Source organism: Anguilla anguilla, chromosome 5 (genome assembly GCF_013347855.1).
Source record: "Anguilla anguilla isolate fAngAng1 chromosome 5, fAngAng1.pri, whole genome shotgun sequence".
Taxonomy (NCBI): domain Eukaryota; kingdom Metazoa; phylum Chordata; class Actinopteri; order Anguilliformes; family Anguillidae; genus Anguilla; species Anguilla anguilla.
The window spans coordinates 24,023,309-24,047,250 of record NC_049205.1 but is presented as its reverse complement, the minus strand read 5'-3'; the positions used below and the strand labels follow the sequence as shown (position 1 = coordinate 24,047,250).

At 39.6% G+C, this 23,942-nt stretch overlaps 1 protein-coding gene across 1 annotated transcript in view; it reads right to left on the bottom strand.

The window, feature by feature from the left end:
* The window catches only part of LOC118228460 (peptidyl-prolyl cis-trans isomerase FKBP8-like), a 119,830-nt gene extending 96,091 nt beyond the window's left edge, over nucleotides 1–23,739 (bottom strand). Inside the window, exons 1-3 of the mRNA XM_035419992.1 lie at nucleotides 23,651–23,739; nucleotides 22,928–22,985; nucleotides 22,712–22,795 (exon numbers count right to left, since the gene is read on the bottom strand). The gene's annotated coding sequence lies outside the window, so the exon portion shown is untranslated. The remainder of the gene's footprint in view (nucleotides 1–22,711; nucleotides 22,796–22,927; nucleotides 22,986–23,650) is intronic.
* Between the last annotated feature and the right edge of the window lie 203 nt (nucleotides 23,740–23,942).

Below are 23,942 nucleotides of genomic sequence, written 5' to 3'. Positions count from 1 at the left end.
AGTTGTAACAAGTGATTATTTGAGTTACTGTTGCCTTTCTATCAGCTCAAATCAGTCTGGCCATTCTCCTCTGACCTCTGCCATCAACAGGGCATTTTCGCCCAGAGAACTTCCGCTCACTGGATATTTTCTCTTTTTCGGACCATTCTCTGTAAACCCTAGAGAGGGTTGTGCGTGAAAATCCCAGTAGATTAGCAGTTTCTGAAATACTCAAACCAGCCCGTCTGGCACCAACAACCATGCCACGTTCAATGTCACTTAAATCGCATTTCTTCCCCATTCTGATGCTTGGTTTGAACTTCAGCAGATTGTCTTGACCATGTCTACATCTCTAAATGCATTGAGTTGCAGCCACGTGATTGGCTGATTAGATATTTGCGTTAACTGGTGCAGTTTGCAGTTGAACAGGTGTACCTAATGAAGTGGCCGGTGTATATGTATTTTTTCTACTTATTAGACTTGAAAAGATAAAAAACCTGCTTTGATGTAAAACCTGAATTTCTTAATATAGCAGACTCAAGACTGGCTGTCAGTTCTGTCCTAATTATTTATGCATTCACTTTTGGTTGACAGTCTGGGCCGCTCACTCCCACTGACCTGGATCAGCGCTCACTCCACGTAATGTCAGTTGTTAGCTAACGATAGCTAGTTATCATATGACCGTAATAATGAATAACGAGTACAGCAATAACAGCATTAGAAATATTGGGCCGTATATGTATGAGTCCATCGCTTACAGCCTACAATATAGGACCCTAACGTTATAGTATAACCTACGTTAGCACATAACATTATTGATTGGTTTTTTTGCAGCAGTAACAGTCTGGAGAATAAAGTAACGTTACACTCGCCAGCTAACATTAGCTATGTTTACACAAGATGATAAGTACAGCTCATTGCTACATTAGCAAAATTATCGATAGCCAGACAGCAAGTAAATTGGGGAGATGAGGTTAACGGTGACGTTATAGTTTGTAGGCTTGATTCGATTAATTGCAGAAAGTCATCTAGCCTGAATGGATGCTTACCGGAACCAGTCTGTTCAAGCGGCTTTGAACTTGGGAGCGCACACTACATAAATATTCATACTGGGTGAGTGTTTTGGCCACCGCGCATTGATCAATGCAAATTAGAAACATTCGCAACGTCACAAATTTGGTCTCAAAACCACCAATACCAAATACTCCACCAGGCGGCAATGTCGAGCATTGTATAGTTTTTAGGGAAAAAAATCTAATTCATTACATACATGTATGAAATACTATTAAAATCAATGCGTAAGTAATCTTATAGTCTTTGGTCATAATATAAGCATTTTAATATCATGATTTTGTCTGCACAGGGTCTTTAACAGAATTTCCTTAATTTCCTTCGTTTCTACTTGGTAAAAATTGTAATGTAATTTAGGAATCTCTAAATTCAATTTCTACATTATGATGTAATTTAATTTCTTAATGTAATTTATGTTAATTGTTTATTTGATTTATAGTATGCTGGCTACTTCATGTAAAGTTCTCCCTTGAAAAAATGACCTTTAATAAATTATTAATCAATAAGTAATATGAATAATAATAACAACTATAACAATTATAATAATAATAATAATTATTATTATTATTATTGATATGAAAATATTGTTATTGCAAAATACAGTGATTTTTAAATTAATTACTATAGAATGATTCCCATTTCACCCTGAAAAGAAATGATTCACATTAAAATGAAATGAATATCAAAGGGCAGTGAGATGTATTTGTAAACACCTCACAGCTAGACCAATGAGGGTTTGTAGCTGGAGGGGAAGGCACCGCGTGTTTTCCCTTGGCTGGTGTGATTCAAAACCGGAGATGTTATTTATTTTTCCTCTGTTCGTAAGAACAGGGCACAATTATACTTAAGAATGCACTGGTTCCGTCGCCACAGGTCAGATATGAATGTGCTGCTTCATATCCCGCTTAAGACGGGCCTGAAACGGACCGGTAACATTCTTGTTACTCTCCGTTCGCAAACGGGGCTATGCTGTCATCAGAGATATATCTGATCTGTCGCTGGACTGTCGACATTCCAATGGGAGCATCAGAATATTCACAAATGAGCGGAACAACACATCAAATATATCCATGACCACAGCAAGTAAGCGTAACAGTTACTATGGTTTACTCTCATACTGATCTGACTCCAAATGAAATTATAATTTAAAATTTGGTTTTAACTATACGTGGAGCTTGGAGTGCTTACACTCGACTCTATCTTGTGCCATCATTCCTCAATATATGCTCCCGGGATTAGCACTATTGCTAAATCTCAGTTCGGTGAAGCCTACAGAGGCTGACCACCATAATACATGCTTTCCTTATTGCATAGATAATTATGAACCCAGGACAGTGTGCATTTATTGGGCTACTTAATTTGACAAGAACCGGAGTATAACGGCCATGGGTCCTCTTAAGCCAAAACTCCAGAACCAATACAACACCAATCCCGTTAGCGGGCAGATCGTGGTCACCTATCTAACTTGAGGACCTCACTAAAGACCTTCGCTGTACTAGACCCCTGATCAGTAGGTCCTAGTCAGAATTGTCCCCCTGAGTATTTAATCGGAATTTCAGCTGAAAAGAATGTTAAATGGATTAGAGTCATGAAGACCACGCAAGTTAAAAATAAGAAGAATTTATTAACAGGCAGGTAGGTCATTAGCTTAAAATTCAGTCAATTTAAAAATACGGAAGGTTTTAAAACATAAATACAGAGTAAAAAGTGTGGGAAGTCGATTACAATCTTCCCTGTTCAGCTACGCACAGAACACAGAGTATGTGCAGTGTGGGAAGTCGATTACGATCTTCCCAGATTGCTTTGTCTCCCTTCCTTTTAAGGCAAATCCCGCGTTTGATCTAGGCGGCAATGCCATAAATTAACCTGGACAAATGATAAAATCTGGAATTTAGGCCCCCACCGTTTGGAGGCTGTTGTCAAAACAATTAGTGGGGAAATTGGAAAAAGGAGATGATTACCAGAGAGGACATTCCATTGGGATAGTTTTTTCCTGAGTTTCTGAAACTATGTTTTATCAAATTCTATTTGGTAGGAAACATATTTCATTCAATTTTTTTGAATTTCCCTGAATACGTCCATACCAAACATGTCAAGGGGATGTAATATTATGGTGCAGTTGTCATGAAAATACCCTTTTGTTGAACCATTTTACATGCAATCCATGTTATTACTACATAAGGCATAATACAGCAATATAATGAAAACATGTGCATGGTTTGTAAGGTTTTACGGGGTTTGTGAATATGATAAACAGATGGTTTAGAGTCCAGATCCAGAAAACAAATAAAAAGTGTGATGACAGAGGGGCCCGCATAAGGGCACTGTGGTACTGTCAAGAGCAGTTGGCCCACCATTTTGCCAGAGGCCTGATGATCTTTTCACCATTAATGGCCCCAACACACACACACCCACAACTATAGACAAAGAGACTAGCTCCCCTTGTCTTAGTCTTGTCCAGATGGCAACATTCCAGAGAGCCAACGGCCTGCTCACACAACCATAGACAACTAGTCCAGTTCCCCTTATCTCAGTCTTGTCCAGAGGGTAACAGAGAGCCAATGGCCTGCTCATCCAGAGGAAGTCTGAGTAACCTATTGTTTTATCACAAGGCTCTCGGGTCCTTTGAAGTACAGGATGAGTCCCAGCCCTCAGGCTCGTTCAAATGCCAGCCTTTTCTGGGTCCCAGTTTGATTCCCATCTACATATTAACATTTTTCTGGTCTGTGGGCACTGAGATGTTGAAAAATGGAACACCCCACAGTTTCAAAGATTAATGTATTTTTATATATATATGTTGGGGACAAAAATGGACAGGCAAAACATTTGTGTAACTAATGGGAAAAATTGGAATTTCCTCTTTGTTCTTTTAATGGATGCAAATATTAAAGTAAATCCTCTTTGTCCTCTGAGAAGGTAGCAGAATTAATCCAGTGTACACACGAATGCTGTCAGTTATTAGCTGCTGAAACACAAAAGAGGAGCACCTGGGTCCTGAGTGGAATCACTGATGGCTTTGTAGGTGACTGTTGCTGGGCTGCTTCTAAGCCAGTTCGAGTTTGCTTTCCAACCGTCAAGATAAGTCCAAGGCCAATGTTGTTGGCTTTCACTTGGTCCGACTTAGTTCTCTCAAATCCCATCAATAAAATACTGCACTTTCCCTGCCCCCCTTTTTTATTGATAGATAAACATACATACAAACATAACATACAAATCAAAACATCACATCGATTTTCATGAGTTCAGACTAACTCAGAACCATTGTGTTGCAGTTCAGTAGTAATAATAATCTTCAATCATCAATCATAATAATAGTAAATTATAATTATTATTATTATTATAATAATATAAATAATAATAATCATCATCATCATCCTCATCGTTATCATCATCATCATCAATAATAATAATGGTAATAATTGTGAATAATCAGTGATAACCGTAATAACAAACAATAATAATAATAATAAGGACAGCAGATGAGTAGTGGTAATGGATAACAAAAACAAAAAGAGTGATAATAACAATCTATTGTGTTGAGGGTGCATTGTGGACAGATGTCTGTATCGGTGAAGCCCATGAAGTGCATTCTGCGATTGGTGATGTATGTTCTGTGTATATTCTTATACTGGTTTAGCTGTAGTCAGGAGTTGTTCGTCATAGAGTAGATGTTGCTACAAATTAGGTGTCGACCGATATGGTTTTTTCAGGACCGATTATTAGTCAGTCAAGGAGGCCGATAGCCGATATTTGGGGCCGATATTCAGTTGCAGTAAATGTTAAAATTTTTGTGCCAAAATTTACAGCAACACAAACCCTAACACAAGGCTGCCTTTAAATGAACATATGTTTAATTGAATATTTTGTAAAACATGAAATATTTGAAAAATAAATTAAAAAGTGCATGAAGTCTGAGGCACTAGATTTTGAAACAATCTGAATGGAATTTTAAAATTAAAATAAATAACTTCCAAAGCATAAAAAATGGAATGATGAATTACAAACTGCATGGACAGCAGGCAGTAAACTTTGAACAAACTGAATAATAAAAATAAATAAACATATGTTAATAAAATAACTCCTAAAACATAAATTGGTTAAAGTGCATAGAGTTCCCAGCAGGCTTTGACTGAACTAAATGAAAAAATAAAATTGCATGTATTCATTAGTGTCATCATTTTCCCTTTCTCTTATCTTTATATTTATTTTTGTCACCCATTACTTCTCCTATACATTTTTCTGTTTTCCTTCACTTGGCAAGACAGGAACCCACTGAAAATCAATTTTGCAGACTTTAGCCTACTCAGAACAATGTTTAAGTTTTTTCCTCCGGTAAAAATAAATACAAGCGCGAATCCGCAATAGCTGCGACCGCACACACGCATGCATCCATGTGTGCGTGCATCCATGCACACACCCTCACACTAACACGTGACCTCTTCTTTGGTTCATGACCAACCTTTCCACAAAATCTTGTGCAAATCTGTGAATCCATTCGGGAGTTATGTTCCTTTTTGTGATAGGCCACGCCCATCGCCACGCCCCCTCTTTGTCAATCGGCCTTGAAAGTTACTCAGCTCTACCTTCGGTCATGACCAACGTCCATGCCAAATTTCAGCCTCCTGGGGCGAAAACTGTGGCCGCTACAGGGTGGGACACTTTTTGTGGACCAACCGGCCAACTAACCAACTAGCCGACCGACAGGCAGAGCTGCCGGTCGCAGCTAAAAATAAAATGAAAAAATTAAACCCTTCCCTCCCTACTTTCCCATCAAGTCATTTTTTTCTATGCTGAATAACTTAGATCGTGACTGTATTCTCTAGGTGGTTCTGTGGTTCATAGTTTATGGTATGGGCTTACTTAATTTACATCCTACTTTCTCTTGTAGATCCGATCTTCATGATTACTGTTAAATAAACAGATCAATATTCCCTGCATAGTTTTTTGCCCTATATTGGTCTTTGCATTGAACAGGAACGTGCCGCAGACCGCACAATGAAATGCATAACTCGCACGAGTCCAGATGACTGGTGCAGACACCACCAATTCGAATTGGAACGAAATACATTGTGAAGCATTAGCGGAAGAAATGGCAAGATTTAAAGGGTCAAAACACACTGTATGTATAACTAAATATATCACACGTTAGTTGTCTCTTTTTAGCCTAGTTACATTTGAGGGTGAATCGCAGCAGTGGAAATCGCGTTCTGTTTGAATTGACAACCTGTTGTCGAATTCATGTTGGACAGACAGGGTCGCAGGCGACTGGTTAGCTGAAAATTGGTGGGGCGCAAAACTTTCCTTTAAACTAATCATTGATCTCAACCTGTTTTCATTCATTTTCCATTATTATCACGCATGCCAGCATGATAATAATTTTCAGCTCACCAGTCGCCTCTCCTTGAGAACTTATGCCGCTTGAGTGAAGGTAAACAACTCCATGTTGCTTTTCTCACACGCTCACAGAAAAGAGTGCTGCGGGCGGGCCATTGAGTCAGACTGTGCCTTACAGATGGTGAAGGTTGCATCGGAGGACCACATGTTGCATCATTAGCGGAGCGCATGCATCACAAAAGGGGACTTTTTTTAATCGACCAGTCGATAAAAATATGCCGATACTGATAATATGAAAAATGACGAATATCAAAGCCGATTATCGGCCGGACAGATAATCAGTCGACCCCTACTCAGTGGGTGGTTGGTGATCTTATTGATTTTCCACCAAGCTTTCCAGTTGTTGAAATGGTGATGGTCTTATAGCAATTATGTTTTTTGGAACAAGAATGATAGGTCTTTAATGGCGAGTTCTTCACATACTGACTGTTCAAATTCAAGCCAAGGATCTTGTTGCATGTCTGGCTACTGAGTAAATCTATCGTTGTTCCTGTCGCAGCATTTTCGACACAAGCAATATCGAAAAAATCCTGAAATTTCTTCTTACCGTGGAGAGTGCCTGACCCTTAACCATAGCATTTTTTCCCCAAAGATGGTATTTCTTGCTGCTGTGGCACTCTTCGCTGTATCTTTGCCGTTTGTCCTGGGAATAGCCTGTGGTTCCTCAATCTCGATTCGTTCCTGACTCGCTCTCGCACGACCAGCCTGCAAATGAGCCAGCTCTTCTTCTGTGTATTCCAGCTCGAATCGATAGGGCACAACAATCCCATGATCAAAAACAAAATCTCCTTCGTCCTCAGACATTTTCGGTTTCACTAGCTAGTAGTCATACAACACTATTTCTACGACCAACCTAATGTTATTGTCTGCAGGTACGCCCACATCAGAATTCGCGCAATGATATGCGTTCTTGAGTTCGACACTAAACTGCCTGGGTCTGCTTCCTGCATTTGTAAAGGAAAACAACTAAACAGCGTAAAATATTAACATAACAAAATAACTAATCGAAAAATGAAGGGCGACACATTCATTAGAAGGACAATATCAGTCATGAGAAGCAGAAGTGTTATAAAGTGCAATTCCCCTTTAAGTGAGCGATCAGGGGTCACAGCATTCCACTGGTCCTGGTTAACTGGGAGAATAATGGATTTTGACCAGTTGATTGGGACATTTTCCACCATCTCAGAATATTCAATCAGATTGAAAATAGCTGGAAGTGATGTTGGAGGATTTTGTGTATATAGTGATAGGTCATCTGCATACAGACTAACCTTATGGGTTGTGTTCAGGGTAGTGATAAAAGTGATTTTTGTGTTTTGGCGGATGGCAGCTGCTTATAAACAGGGAAAATAGTAGGGGTGAGAGTGGACATCCTTGCCTTGTACCCCTGTGGAGTGTAAAACGTTGTGAGATTATACCATTTGTGATTACTGATGCTGTGGGTGAGTTGTACACAATTTTGATCCATTGAATAAATGACTCCCCAAAACCAAATCTTTATAATGTGGAGAATAAAAATGTCCAATTAACCCAGTAAAATGCTTTTTCAGCATCTAATGACAAGATGATTATATTGGTTTTTTTGTTTTTGGCTATACTGATTAGATTGAATAGGCGGCGCATGTTACTTGATGAATGCCTGCCTTTAATGAAGCCTGTTTGATCAGGGTGTATTATAGAAGGGATGACTGTTTCTAATCTCATGGCTAGTGCTTTACTGGTGATTTTAATATCTGTGTTAATGAGAGATAATGGGTGATAGCTTGAGCAGAGAGTTGGGCCTTTATTAGGTTTAAGGAGGAGTGATGTAAGTGCTGTGTTCAAATGGGGTAAAATGACAGAGGAATTTCTCATTTCGGTGGTCATTTTTAATGAATAATGGTGATATTGTTGGCCAGAAATGTTTATAAAATTCTGCTGGGAAACCATCGGCTCCAGGTGCTTTATTATTTGGCATTGAAAACAGTGCTTTTTTTAAAGTCGTCTGATGAAAGTGGTCGATCTAGATTTATTATTTGATTTTTATTTAGCCTAGGGAGTTTGATATTGTCAAAAAAGGTTTTAATTGCAGACGGATCACATGTACAGTTGGATTTGTAAAGGTTATTGTTTCTTATTTATGATGGTATCAAGTTCATATTTGGCTTCAATGAGTTCTTTACAAAGGTCATCTGATGGATTTTTGGCTACAAGCAGAGTAAGCTTACCAACTCTCTGCTCAAGCTTTTTTTCCAAGTCTTGTTCTTTGTTTTTTCTGTGGGTGGAATATGAGATGAGTTTTCCTCTTAACTCTCTGGGGTCTAAGGGTAAAATGAGGCACACTGGCGATTCTGCGATGCTCTGACATTTGTGTAAATTTCATCAACTTTATATACAGTGATTCCAAAGTGTTTCATATCTTTGTTTTCAGCACAGACTCAGCTACAAGAATATGGCATCAAGTAGGTAGGTCATAATCATGTGTGGATTGTAAACTGCTCTAAAAACACACAAACTGTAAACAGTAGTTTTGAACATGCACAGGAATGTTGTAATAAAGCACACTGAACAATTGTGAATAAGACTTTTAGTCACTGAAATGTGTTCATCAAGGTCTTGGGTATCAAAAGATGACAAAATATTTTAGCAAATCCAATGAGAAATATAAAATACATTGCTAAAAGTTAGTGTTGTGACTACTATTTTTCAACATCAGGTGAGAATGGGAGGGCAAATGGCCTTTCTGTAATTAATATGCATTGGGTAGGACGACCTGCCAGCTAAGTAGGCTATTCACACCTGGCTGCATGTCTCCCCACCACTAAGACAAAGACTCAGTGAGCCATTTAGAAGACAGAAACAAAGACATCTTTTGATTTTCAGAACCTTTATTGAAGCAAACTATACGCATGGAAGATGAGATGAGACTGGTGTACTCTTGCAACGCTTGCGTGGCCTCTTAGCTAGTGGTGAACTAGGCCGTGTTTCCTGATCAGCATCTCTGTAAATATGATAAAAACAAAATTGTTAGGAAATGTGACATCAAATCAAACTTTATTTATATAGCACATTTCCTTCAACGGGTGAAAATTAAATGTGCTTTACAAAAAAGGGGCAAACCACTAACTAATGAAAACAAAACTTAGGAAATGTGACATGGTTACATCATATACAAACTAAGAACCAAACAAACACAACCAGACGCAGAGAGGTAGCCTATAATTTTGAGAAGCAATGGTTAGAATCGTTCGTAGTGTGGGAATTTACAAGCGCGCATATTAGTGAATATTCCTACAAACACACAGAGAATGTAATACAGCACACATTTACAAATAATGCAAGCTATCAACGAAACAACATTAGCTAAACTAAATAAACTAAAACTAAACTAAATCAACTAAAATTGATATTCCAGCTCAACTACACGCAACTCATCAATAACAATGCCTCAATCTGAAGTAGGCTAGGTCTGTTTAGCTAAGTGGTTATTATATTGCTATTTCCCGAATTTACTTACAGTATGCTAATATCGATTGTGCGAGGACATCAGTTTTAGAATCTTAGCCACGCCACGGGCTATTTATTACCAATATGATCGAAAAACATAGTCTACCTGATACGTCTAACACAACCAGACGCAGAGAGCCTAGCCTATAATTTTGAGATGCAATAGTTCGAATCGTTCGTAGTGTGGGAATTTACAAACGCGCATATTGCTGGATATTCCTACAAACACACAGATAAGTTGCAATACAGTACACACTACCAATATTATCGTAAGAAATACACTTACTCATGAAGTTGATCCTCAGCTGGATCAGTTCGCAGTTCGAAATGACACCGTTCTTCATCAGTGTCAGCTTCAGTGTCCGGACCTGATGAGTTGTTCGCGTCTTCATGGTCGCTCTCCCACAAAGCATGAAGAACGTCCAGTCCAGTCATTCGTGCCATTTTCCGAAATGAAATGTAAGGATTGCCCGAGAAGACGTGGGCTATGCTTCTGTATGACATTTTATCCTTGTTTACAGTAGGCGCTCTCGCACATCAAACACATCGCCCCTTCCCTGCTATCGATAGCAATTAGCATGTCATTATCTTGTGAATGTGGTCTGGGCGTACTTACTGCCGAGCGAAAATCACATATTAATAAGAAAGACTTAACACATGGCAATGGTCTGTTTGATCTAATTTTAAATAGCTTAAAACAATTCATATTATTTTGTCAATGGACACATTGGAATGCCACGATTCTAAGGTTTATGTCAATGTCTTTGTTGTGTCTGTAGGATAAAAGCTTGCGAAGTTATTCATCCAAATAGCAACAAAATCTTGTCGAGCTCCGCCGGCGGAGCTCTCGACCCCAGAGGGTTAATACTGTCTTAGCTGTTTCCCATAATAATGTAGATGAGGTTGTTGGGGAGTCATTCAGTTCAATGAAGGATGTCCACTCTTGGATCAGGAATGTATTGAATTCTGAGTCTGTCAGTAATGATGTGTTAAAGCGCCATCTAGTCTGTGGTTTTATGGTGATTTCGTTTATAAGATTGAAGCTGATTAGGGCGTGATCGGAAATAATAATTGGGTGAATCTTTGCATTTTCTGTCTTAGATATAATAGAATTGCTTATTAAGAAGTAATCAATCCGGGACAGTGAATTGTGGTGTGGAGAGTGATAAGTATATTCTCTGCTAGTAGGGTTATGTACTTGCCAGTTATCATCGATTCCAAAGTCATTTATGTATTGTTGTAATGATTCTGTGAATTTCATTGGTCTGGAGAATTTTGTAGTGTTTGAGTGGTCGAGGTTCAAGTCCATAATTGTATTGAAATCACCTCCAAGGATGATAGTTGTATTACAAGCTGAGAGAAAAAACTATGGAAAAATGTGGGGTTGTCCTCATTGGGTGCATATATGTTTGCTATTGTTAACCCTCTGGGGTCGGGAGCTCCGCCGGCGAAGCTCGACAAGATGAAATGAACTTTCGTTTCTATTTGGATGATTACCATCACGAGCTGTTATCATACAGACGCAACAAAAACATTGACAGAAACCTTAGAATCGCGACTTTACAATGTGCCCATTGGCAAATAATATGAATTGTTTTAAAAGTTTTAAATTTGATTAATTAGACCATGTATGCTTCATTAATCCTTACTCATTACTATGTGAATCAGCAGGAAGTCCGCCCAAATCGCATTCACATGTTAACGACATTATAATTACTCTCCATAGAAGGAGACTAGGGGAGGGGCGATGCAAGATCCATGTGAGAAATGCCAAGCCTGCGAAAGCAGGATAGAATATCAAAGTGTAGCCTTATTCACTTCTTTTGAGGTAAACATTTCGTTTAATTTTGGAAAATGGTCCGTCCGGAAGCCGACACTGATAGTACGTAATATGCTGTCCCAGCACGAATGCTTAGCATTTTATAAAACGAATACTAAAGCAAGAAAAGAACAGAAGAGCACACGTTATAATTCCAAGACGTTGGCAGGCTATAACCAAAACTAGGCTACTGCGCCGCATAACATACAAGTTTGATTTGAAGTTATTATGAAGATAAATCGGTTTGCGGTTGCAGATTTTTAAACATGGCGGTTAGAAATAAAACACTGCAAGTAGTTGACCAATCAGAAATTTTCAGCGCTTGCGCCCCACCCCAAAGGTTCCGGTACTTTTGGAAAGTACTACCCCCCCGAGCAGGAACTTTTTTGGGGGTAAAATAAAGCCCTCAGAACTAAATTTAGACCCTAGTTCCTGTGGTCGAAATGCACTGAGTTCCTCAAAAGGTTCCTAGTTCCGGGGTAAAGTTCCTGCGGTGGAAACGCGTCTTATGTGTACTGTATTGCAACGTATCTCTGTGTTTGTAAATTCCCACACTACGAACGATTCAAACTATTGCATCTCAAAATTATAGGCTATAGGCTCTCTGCGTCTGGTTGTGTTAGAAGTAGCAGGTAGACTGTATTTTTTTCGATCATGTTGGTAATAAATAGCCCATGTCTGGCATGTAGTGGCGTTGCTAGGATTCTAAAACTGATGTCCTCACACAATCGATATTAGCATACTGTAAGTAAGTTCGAGAAATAGCAATAAAATAATCACTTAGCTAAACAGACCTAGCCTACTTCAGATTGAGGCATTGATGAGTTGCGTGTAGTTGAGTTGGAATATCAATGTTTATTTAGTTTAGCTAATGCTAACGTTGATAGCTTGCATTATTTGTAAATGTGTGCTGTATTACATTCTCTGTGTGTTTGTAGGAATATTCACTAATATGCGCGCTTTTAAATTCCCACACTGCGAACGATTCTAACCATTGCTTATCAAAATTATAGGCTACCTCTCTGCGTCTGGTTGTGTTTGTTTGGTTCTTTGTTTGTATATGATGTAACCATGTCACATTTCCTAAGTTTTGTTTTCATTAGTTAGTGGTTTGTCCCTTTTTTTGTAAAGTACATTTAATTAATCGCCTGTTGAAGGAAGTGTGCTATATAAATAAAGTTTGATTTGATGTCACATTTCCTAACAATTTTGTTTTTATTATATTTACAGAGATGCTGATCAGAAAACACGGCCTAGTTCACCACTAGCTAAGAGGCCACGCAGGCGTTGCAAGAGTACACCAGTCTCATCTCATCTTCCATGCATATAGTTTACTTCAATAAATGTTCTAAAATCAAAAGATGTCTTTGTTTCCGTCTTCTAAATGGCTCACTGAGTCTTTGTCTTAGTGGTGGGGAGGCATGTGGCCAGGTGTGAACAGCCTACTTAGCTGGCAGGTCCTCCTACCCAATGCATATTAATTACAGAAAGGCCATTTGCCCTCCCATTCTCACCTGGTGTTGAAAAATAGTAGTCACAACACTAACCTTTAGCAATTTATTTTATATTTCTCATTGGATTTGCTAAAATATTTTGTCATCTTTTGATACCCAAGACCCGGATGAACACATTTCAGTGATCCAAAAACTTAAATACTATTGTTTAGTGTGCTTTATTACAACATTCCTGTGCATGTTCAAAACTACTGTTTACAGTTTGTGTGTTCTTAGAGCAATTTACAATCCACATATGATTATGACCTACTTACTGTTGCCATATTATTGTAGCTGAGTTTGTGCTGAAAACAGAGACATGAAACACTTTGTAATCACTGCATATAAAGTTGAAATTTACATAAATGTCAGAGCATGGCACAATCACCAGTGTGCCTCATTTTACCCTCAGACCCCAGAGGGTTAACTTGACATCTCCAATGGAACCACTGCTTATTATGTAACGTCCTTCAGCGTCTGCTGTAACTGAATTGTTAGTATAAGGTGTGTTTTTGTTGATTAATATTACCACACCTCTTTTCTTAGAGGTATAAGATGCTGCAAATACCTGGTTAACCCATTGATTTTTTTATTTTTCATGGTCTGAATTAATGAGGTGTGTTTCTTGCAATAGACAGATGTCTCCTTTAAGGTTTTGAAAGTGAGTGAGTGTTTTGACTCTCTTCACCAACAAGTTAACACCCCTGACATTCCAACTTATAAACTTTGTTGTAGACATTACATAGGTTTACTGTGTATCATTGGTAGTAGAATCAATAAATACAAAAAAGAAAGAAATAGATTGAATAATAAACATTACCATGTTTAGAACTAATATTTGTGAAATGTTGTTATTATTGTTATTACCATCATACTCACAATGACTATCACCACTAACATCAATGATAATTTTAAGCATCATTTTCCATCATTAATTGCAGAAATGCCAATGGAAACACCATACTACAGTGCACAGTGCATGCATGAGCTTTACTGTAAGAGGAAGAAATAAAGAGAGGTGAAGCAGGCTCTCCAAATATGTGTGATGTTAACATATAAGAAAGAGAACAGACATTCAGTTTATATACAGACACAGAATCAGACAGAAAAAACATTTAAGCATAGACAACAGAAACATATAGTGCAAAAGGGTATTACAGAGACATAAGTCACCCCCCGGCGATCTGGCCGTGGTGGTGGTACTGGTCGACTGATCTCCCCCACTTGGAAATTCTCTGTTCTCCCCCTCCCTGACCTGTCTATATCCACTTTTGAATTCCATCCTGTCTCTATCACCTACCCTACTAACCTCTATATTGTTGTTATTTATCGTCCCCCGGGGCCCCTGGGAAGCTTCCTGGATGAGCTAGACACCCCGCTCAGCTCCTTCCCTGAGGACGGCACCCCACTGATCCTCCTGGGAGATTTTAACATCCACCTAGAGGCCTCCCAGTCTGCTGCCTTCCTACCACTACTCCACTCCTTCGACCTCTCCCTACAACACTCTCCCCCAACCCACAAAGCAGGAAACCTCCTAGACCAGATCTTCCTGAGGAACTGCTCCAGCTCCAATCTCACGGTTACCCCCCTGCATACGTCTGACCATCACTTCATCTCCTTCTCCCTCCCCCTCGCTCCCCATCCTCCCTCTCCTCCTCCCACCCCCACTGTCACTGTCCGCCGTAACCTCCACTCCCTCTCACCCTCTTCTCTCGCTCCCAGAGTAACTGCTTCCCTCCCCCCTCTTCAGTCATTTTCCAAGCTCCCCACTAACTCTGCATCCTCCACCCTAACTTCATCTCTCTCCTCAACACTCGACTCCCTATGTCCTCTTGTCCCTAGGCCAGCACGCTCATCCCCTCCTAGTCCATGGATGTCTGACATCCTACGCACCTCCAGGGCCAGCCTCCGCGCTGCTGAGAGGAAGTGGGGCAAATCCAGGGACCCATCTGACCTTTCAGCTTATCAGTCTCTCCTGACAGAGTTTTCTTCTGCTGTCACTGCCGCTAAGGCAAAATTCTATCAAACTAAAATTCATAACTCCATTTCTAACCCTCATCAACTATTCTCTATTTTCTCCTCTCTCCTCAGCGTGCCACCTCCTCCACCCGTCTTCCTTCACTGCAGATGACTTTGCAGTATTCTTTGACGAAACGATCACAGACATCCGCAGCTCCTTTGCCCCCTCTGCGCCCTCCACCCCCTCTGCGCCCTCCGCCCCATTTCTCCACATTTTCTCTCCTCACAGACTCTGATATTTCCCAGCTCCTGCTCGCCCACCGCCCTACCACCTGCGCCCTCGACCCTATCCCCTTATCTCTCCTCCAGGAAATCACACCAGACATCCTCCCATTTGTCACCTCCCTTGTGAACTCCTCCCTATCTTCTGGATATTTCCCCTCATCCTTCAAGAGGGCCCACATCACCCCGCTGCTGAAGAAGCCCACACTAGATCCTTCAGTCATTCAGAACTACCGCCCGGTATCTCTCCTCCCTTTTCTATCCAAAACACTTGAACGTGCTGCATCTAATCAACTCTCTGCTTTCTTCTCTCAGAATAAAGAAAAGTGCTTCTTCTTGGCTCTGATACTGATGCTTGTAATAGTATTCCTGTTGTTAGACTATGGCTGGTCCTGATTTTTAATTCATTTATCCACAGCATTGCTTCACTGGGTTTGATTTCCTGTTTACGTGAGACGTCACGCAACGTTGTCATTTGACTCAGAAGAACGAAAAAAAAAAAAAAAACTTGGATCGGATTTTTTATCGCACTGACCTGGATTTTGGCGATTTTCTTGCTCCCTACCACATGCCTATCAGCATGTTTCCTTTAGCGCCTCTTTTGTTTTTATTGATTGTACTGTATCCACATGAGGTGCATGAAAGGTGTGGAGACCAAAATGTGCCTACTCTTATATTCCTTCGAAAAGGCACAGACTGGGATTTTAAATCTTTTAGGAGCTCTCCCAATTGGATCATACAAACTACTGAAGATTTCACGAATTTATCCTATTTTATTAACCTATTTAGTCCATATGACTGGTTGCATTCATTCTACTCTTATCCCCCAAGTAGACCAGGGTTTAGGAATAATCAGTCAGTGCCAACAAAAAACTCTGTGAAAAGGAAATGTTTTATTCTCTTGCTTCTAATATCAGGAAATATTCAACCTAACCCTGGCCCAGATTTTAATTGTTTGAGCACCCCTTGTGATTTCAAAGCTAGATCTGGGCTTGGTATTATTCACTTAAATGTTAGAAGTCTACTCCCTAAATTAGATCTAGTGAACATCTGGGCAAAATCATCTGATACTGATATTTTTGTTTTATCTGAAACTTTCCTAAACAAATCTATCACAGACAAAGACATTGCAATTAAGGGTTACAATATTTTTTGTTGTGACCGTCCTAGAAAAGGTGGTGGCGTTGCCATTTATATAAAAAAACAAATTTCATGCCACCATCCTATCATCAGTATCTTTCAGCAGACAATTTGAACTTCTTGCCTTGAAATTGGAACTTCTTAAGGGCCATTATATCACTGTTGTAGGTTGTTATAGAAGCAGCAAGCAGTGAGGCTTTATCATCATTGAGTAAACAACTATCAACCTTAGATTTTAATGAGATTCTCCTTGCTGGAGATTTTAACTGGGACTGGTTGACCTCTGTCACTGACAGTTTTAAATCTACCTGTGACTCATTTAATCTTACACAACTAATTAATAGCTCAACTCGTCCAAATCTTAAATGCCCAGTGAAATCCTCTCTTCTTGATTTATTTTTAACAAATGCTCCTCATAAATATTCGGATATTGGTATTTTTGCAAATGATATGAGTGACCATTGTGTTATAGCTACAGTCAGACAAGCTAGGCTCCCAAAATCAAGACCACAAATTGTTCTTAAACAAGATTTTAAGCATTTCTGCGAGCAAGCCTTTTTTCGTGATTTGTGGGACTTTGACTGGAACAAAATCTCTCTTATTAATGATGTAGAACTGGCTTGGAAATACTTACATGATGCTTTTGCTAATATTATAATTAAACATGCTCCCCTCAGCTGTCCAGTCTACTAAAAGAAAGGGATGTTGCCTGGGGTAAGGCCAGAAAATCCAAATCCCAGGCTGACTGGCAGATTTTTAGACAGCTCCGAAATCGCTTTAATCATCAAAAAGGCCAAATCTGAATTCTACCTTTCTAAAACTACGAGTAACTTAAATGATCCTAAGAAATTCTGGAAAGTAATAAAATCTTCATCTGGAAATGTAACCACCAATGAGTTGCCAGCATGCATTGTAAAAGACTCATGCACTCTAACTGATAAATCAGCCATTCTTAACTGCTTTAATGACCATTTTGTTTTGTCAGGTTTTTTTATTTGAATCTTTACATACAGATCCAAAACAGCCTAATGAGCAAAGGGTTCACTCTTCACCACCCCCAATTGATTCTATGGTTCAACCATTCAATTTTACTTGTCTTGATGTGATAGAGGTCTATAGAGCCTTAAAGCAACTGGATCCTAACAAATCCGCAGGTCCTGACAAGCTTGATCCTTGCTCAAGTTAGCTGCAGACTTTATAGCAGAACCTCTGACTCATATCTTTAATCTTACCCTATCCAACAATGAGACTCCTAACATATGGAAATCTGCCTATGTTCTCCCTTTGTTGAAAGGAGGGGATCCCTCAGTTGTTAATAACTACAGGCCAATCTCTAAAATATATGTTTTAGCTAAAGTCCTTGAAAAGTTTGTTAGTGAACAACTTAAAGAATTTTTAGACACAAACGGTATTTTATCACAACATCAGTCAGGTTTTAGAAAACAGCACAGCACAATAACCGCTGCAATTAAAGTGGTGAATTGAGGCACTGGACTGCAAAAAATACTGTGCAGCTCTTTTTATTGATTTGTCCGAGGCTTTTGACACAGTTGATCATGTCACCTTGGTGGATAGACTCTACAATATTGGCTTATCTGAGCATGCAGTAAGTTGGTTTTCAAATTACTTGTCAGCTAGAACACAATGTGTCCAGTTTGCTGGGTCTTCCTCTTCTTTCCTCCCTGTTTTAAAAGGCGTGCCCCAGGGGTCCATACTAGGACCACTGCTGTTCTCTATATATGTAAATAATCTTTGTGATAATTTATCAAATGCTGCATTCCATTTTTATGCAGATGATACAGTTATTTATTGCTCATCACCGTCAGTAGTACAAACCCTTGAATTCTTGCAGTCTGCCTTTGATGTTGTTCAGTCCCATTTAACTCAACTTAAGTTGGTATTAAATGCAGACAAATCCAAATTCATGCTATTTTCAAATGGCAAAGAGATAATATCTAATCTCCCCAAGATCTTAACTGCTCAAGGGGTTGAAATTGAAATGGTCACAACATATAAGTACTTAGGTATTATTATTGATCAGAACTTGTCATTCAAGACACACATTGAAAATCTTTTCCAAGCTGAAACTTAAATTAAGTTTCTTCTTTAGGCATAAATCCTGTTTCTCCCTCCAGGCAAGGAAACACTTGATTTCGGCAACTTTTTTACCTTTATTGGACTACGGCGATCTGCTCTTTATGAATGCCCCTGACCAGTGCCTAAGAAGTTGGATACTATATACCACTGTGCTTTACGTTTTATTACTGGCTGTGGCAATCTTGTGCACCACTGTGCTCTGTATGGTGCTGCTACGTGGCCATCTCTGTATGTCCGCAGACGTTCACATTGGTTGGTTTTTATATATAAATCTCTCCTTGGGCTGGTTCCTTCTTATCTGTGTACTTACATGTGTAAAAACCAAAAATAAATATGGCCTGCATTCTCACGATATCCTGCAGATGTTGGTTCCCAGAGTTAGGACAGAATTGGGCAAAACAGCTTTTAAATACGCTGCCCCCTATTCCTGGAATAAGGTACAGAAGGACCTGAAATTGTCAGAACTAGTTACTATGGGGAAATTTAAGTCAATTTTAAAGGATCGTGAAAATAGCACTCTTGGTCATTGTGATTGCTCCTAAATTTTAACTGATATCGTTTTTAGAAAATTGTACCTGTTTATGTCCTTGACCTTGTATTGCATTTTAACTGGATGTTGTGTTCACTTATTTGTATTGTATGACAGTTGTATTTGTCTGTTTGTCTTCTTGTGTTATTGTTGTAACAATTTTTATGCTGCTTTCTTGGCCAGGTCACTCTTGAAAAAGAGATTTTAATCTCAATGAGATTTTTACCTGGTTAAATAAAGGATATATATATATAATAACCTGCTTGACCCCCACCAGTCTGGCTTCAGGCCTGGCCACTCGACAGAGACTGCACTCCTCTCGGTCAGTGAGTCACTCCATGCCACACGAGCAGACTTCTCCTCTGTCCTGATTCTTCTAGACCTCTCCGCTGCATTCGACACTGTGGAGCACTCCATCCTCCTGTCCTCCCTGGCAGCAACAGGGATCTGCGGCACAGTCCTTGACTGGATTGAGTCTTACCTCTCCGACCGTTCCTTCCAGGTTGCCTGGGCGGGTAAGGTATCACCACCCCGTCCCCTCGCCATGGGAGTTCCCCAGGGCTCAGTCCTCGGTCCCCTTCTCTTCTCCTTATACACCAGATCCCTTGGCCCTGTAATGTCTGCCCATGGCTTGTCCTATCACTGCTATGCCGACGACACACAACTCTTTCTCTCCTTCTCCCCATCGGACACACAGGTCCCTGCCCCCATTTCCGCTTGCCTGAGGGACATCCAGAGCTGAATGGACAATCATCACCTGAAGCTCAACCTGGGAAAGACGGAGCTAATCTTCATTCCTGCTCTAACCTCTCCCCTCCTCGATTTTTCCATTTCCTTAGGGGACACCTTAGTGACATCATCACCCTGTGCCAAGAATCAAGCTGTCAATAGCTGCTGTCCTACTACTCACCAGTGAAAAGAATAGTACTTTACATCATTCTGAAAGTAATTAAGCTACCACGAACTCCTGGGAAATGTAGCTACTAGAGCTTAAATAGATACCAATATAAAAAATAGATCCTTCTTGTATTATACCATACAATTAACACCAATTTTGGTAATTTTTGTAATTACATTATTTAAGAAAACTGCACGAAACCGTAACTCAATCAAATTAATATCCCTAGCTCTGACTTGCGTTTTAAAATGGTGCGGTCACGCAGTGTACAGTGTTTTTCCAAGACCCTCTGAATCCGGGTTTGAATGCCAGCTAGTTTTATGATAGATTCGCCGTCGCTTGTTACGTAGCCAATATTAAAATTCAGCTGGGTTTTAGCTCAAAATGGGCTCATGGCATGCTTTTTATCCCGGTTAGCTAGCTAACTAACTACTGAATTATATTAAAAACAGCGGTTACTATAAACGCAGTCGTTAACAAAGATACAGAAGAAAATGTGTCCCATAGCCATTAGTTAAATATGAAATTCCTATTCTACCATCCAAATAAGAGACAATTCAGTATTTTGCACGATGATTGGCATCCCTAAATGAAGCCAGTAACTAGAACCGTGATTCAACGTTGCTATCAATTGCGAAATTGGACACTGAAAAAGGGAGGTGACGTAACACCAATTCAAAATCAAAAGAATAATGTTGCTGTTTTAACTGCGTTAGAATGCTGGATTTTGTAGTGCATTGATTTTATAACTGTTAAAAGGCTGAGGTATCCCTTTACTTCATTTACTTTTACCATGTCAATCCATTCGTTCTTGTCACTGGCACTATGCTCGGTAATTTGGCGGAGAGCATTAGCCACATTACCAGCGTTGTCACACATGATAGAATCTCCCGCGACACTCGTAATCACTCGTAAAAAAGTAGACTAGACTGTAAACAACACAAGGTATTTCCTGACTACTTATGCAGGAATGTCATGTGGATGTCCCGCCCATTGTCCTACACCCTCGCAACAAGCAGACAGAGAGAGAGATAGAGAGAAAGAGAGTTTAATTATTTAACTTTTTCTCATGTTTACCGATCAAATACAAGTTTGATAGTAAGGTATTAGAAAGTATGCATGTTTAAGAAGTCATTTCTGCAAAAAACTGAGTTTTGGTGAAAAAAGTGTTTTCAATTAAAACGCGATTTTCTGGAGAATCACCTCATGCGACTTAAGCCTGGGTTCAGTGGCTCCTGTCACATTTTTGTATCTCTGTTGCACTTGTGAGCTTAAGGACAATTTAATAATTATGCCTCCGCGACGGCACAGCCCTGGCTGGAGGCATTATGTTTTCGGGTTGTCCGTCTGTCCGTCCGTCCTTCCGTCCGTCCCGATTCTTGTGAACGCAATATCTCAGGAACGCCTTGAGGACATTTCTTCAAATTTGGCACAAATGTCCACTTGCACTCAAGGATGAACTGATTAGATTTTGGTGGTCAAAGGTCAAGGTCACTGTGACCTCACAAAACATGTTTTTGCCTTGAGGGAATACAAAACGTTTTTGCCTTGAGGGAATTTCTTAACATTTGGCACAAACGTCCACTTGCACTCAAGGATGAACTGATTAGATTTTGGTGGTCAAAGGTCAAGGTCACTGTGACCTCGCAAAACACATTTTTGGCCATAACTCAAGAAATTCATACGCTAATTATGACAAAGTTTCACACAAATGTCTAATAGGATAAAATGATGAACATTTTATATCCAAACTGGCTACTGGTTGGCGGAGGCATACAACCGCAAGGTGGTATTTCTAGTTGTTCAATAATTCAACTGTGAATATACTGATATGGAGTTTTGGCCATGTGCTCAAAGTGCGAATTATACAATGACAATCAATGGTCAACTCTTTCTCCAGGGCGTAAAGGAAACCCAGTACAGTGCAGGCGCATGCTTCAGTGAGCTGAATTCTTACAATCCTTACAGTATCTTGCTTGTTTAACGTAGCCTAATGTCTGCAGTCTGTAGATGATGATAAATCAGATCCATTACACCAGCTCATGGGACACGTACCACACAACAAATTTTGTAGTCAGGGGTCACCAACAAAGTATTCTAGAGCGAAACTGCCAGCAAGTCAGACCCACACACACAACAACAGCAGACCATCATCAGACCCACACAATGCTGTACCAGAACCAAAGACACTATCAACATGCCAAAGAGGTAAGCAGATGTATTACTACCATACAGCATCTAGGCCTGTGCCTGACTAACATTAAAGGCATAGACCACCCAATAATCTAAATTTGTCAGCTGCTTTCTTACTTATTTTTTCTATTAGAAAATAGACTAATAGAAAAAATAAATCAACATTCGACATCATCTCATTCAACATTCTACATTGTAGATCCTGTACTGGTCTTTACTATCAGTAGTCAACACTTTAAAAGTCCTAGCATATTAGTTGAGAACAGTAGGGTATGATTGTAGTGCATCCCATCAGTTTCTGAAAGTACTATTTGCCTGAATATCTGGTATGATGGCATACATCTTTAAGTGCAGTCTCCTTTCTAACTCACCTCTTTGCTACTAGGTCCTGCCTGCTCACTGTCCTCCTGACCTCCTCCTGCCTGCTGACTGTCATTCGGACCTCCCTCTGCTTCCTTAATACAACAGCACATACATGTGATACTCACCATCAACCATACTATCCTGCTCAGTATTAAGCCTGCATGACAACCACTGAAAACACAGGCTGCATTATCATCTCCTAATTCTTACAAGTTTCAACTTACTCTTTTTTTAGAACCAAAAAAGTGCCGGATATCTCCTCTCCTCTTGCTCATGTTGACTCTGTGAATGAAATCTAATCTGAGTTCAATAAAGTAGCCATACATTTGAACTAATGCAATTACTCAGCCTTCAGCACACATGGATTTTAATATTGTTCAATTACCCAACCATGTAAAACTCCTGCATTCTTGAGTGAAAACTAAGGGGGTGCCTATTATAAAAGCTAATATCAAAAGGCAAAAAACTAACTAAACCACCACAGCCACACAAAAGACTATTAAAATGAAATAACTCTATATTGATGTCAAAACAACTAATCTTCCATTGTCTCACTGCTCATGACTGAGCACCAGTGTTAGCTAACATTAGATAATATATGACATTTTATATTGGTTCTGAAATGCCAAGCCATAGGCACAGCTAGCTAGCTATTTGGCCAACACTGGAAATGAAAGGGTGTGCTATCAGCTAGCTACATTAGCTAGCTAGCTAACTTTAGGTAAAGAAAATGTTAGCTTTAGCTAGCTAGCTAGCTAGCTATCTAACATTAGTTTAACTTTAGCTTTAACTAGCTAACGTTAGTTAGCTAAACTGTAACTTAAGGCAAAAGTTAGAAACTAGCTAACGTTAGCCTTCATCCGTAGACACTTGACACAATCTAATTCAGAAACTCTGAAGGTAAGAAAGTAAAGTGTATTAAACTAGCTAGATAGCTAGCTACTTACATTAACCTACAGCGTCTCCATTGGCTTGGGCGATGCAATAGACTTCAATGAGGCACTGCAATGATGGGAATGAGGCAGGCAGACGAGACGTTCAACTAACGTCAAGGTTAAGAAATGATATGGTCCACTTTAGGGGTGTCTGAAATCATATTACAAGATTCTTCCAGGCATGAATATGGAAAATATATTGTAATATTTACGATTACATGTAAGTAGGATATATAAATGTTTCGACCCCCCTGACCTGTTGTTTTTACCTCTTTTGAGGGGGTCCAAGTCTTAAGAAGGGGGG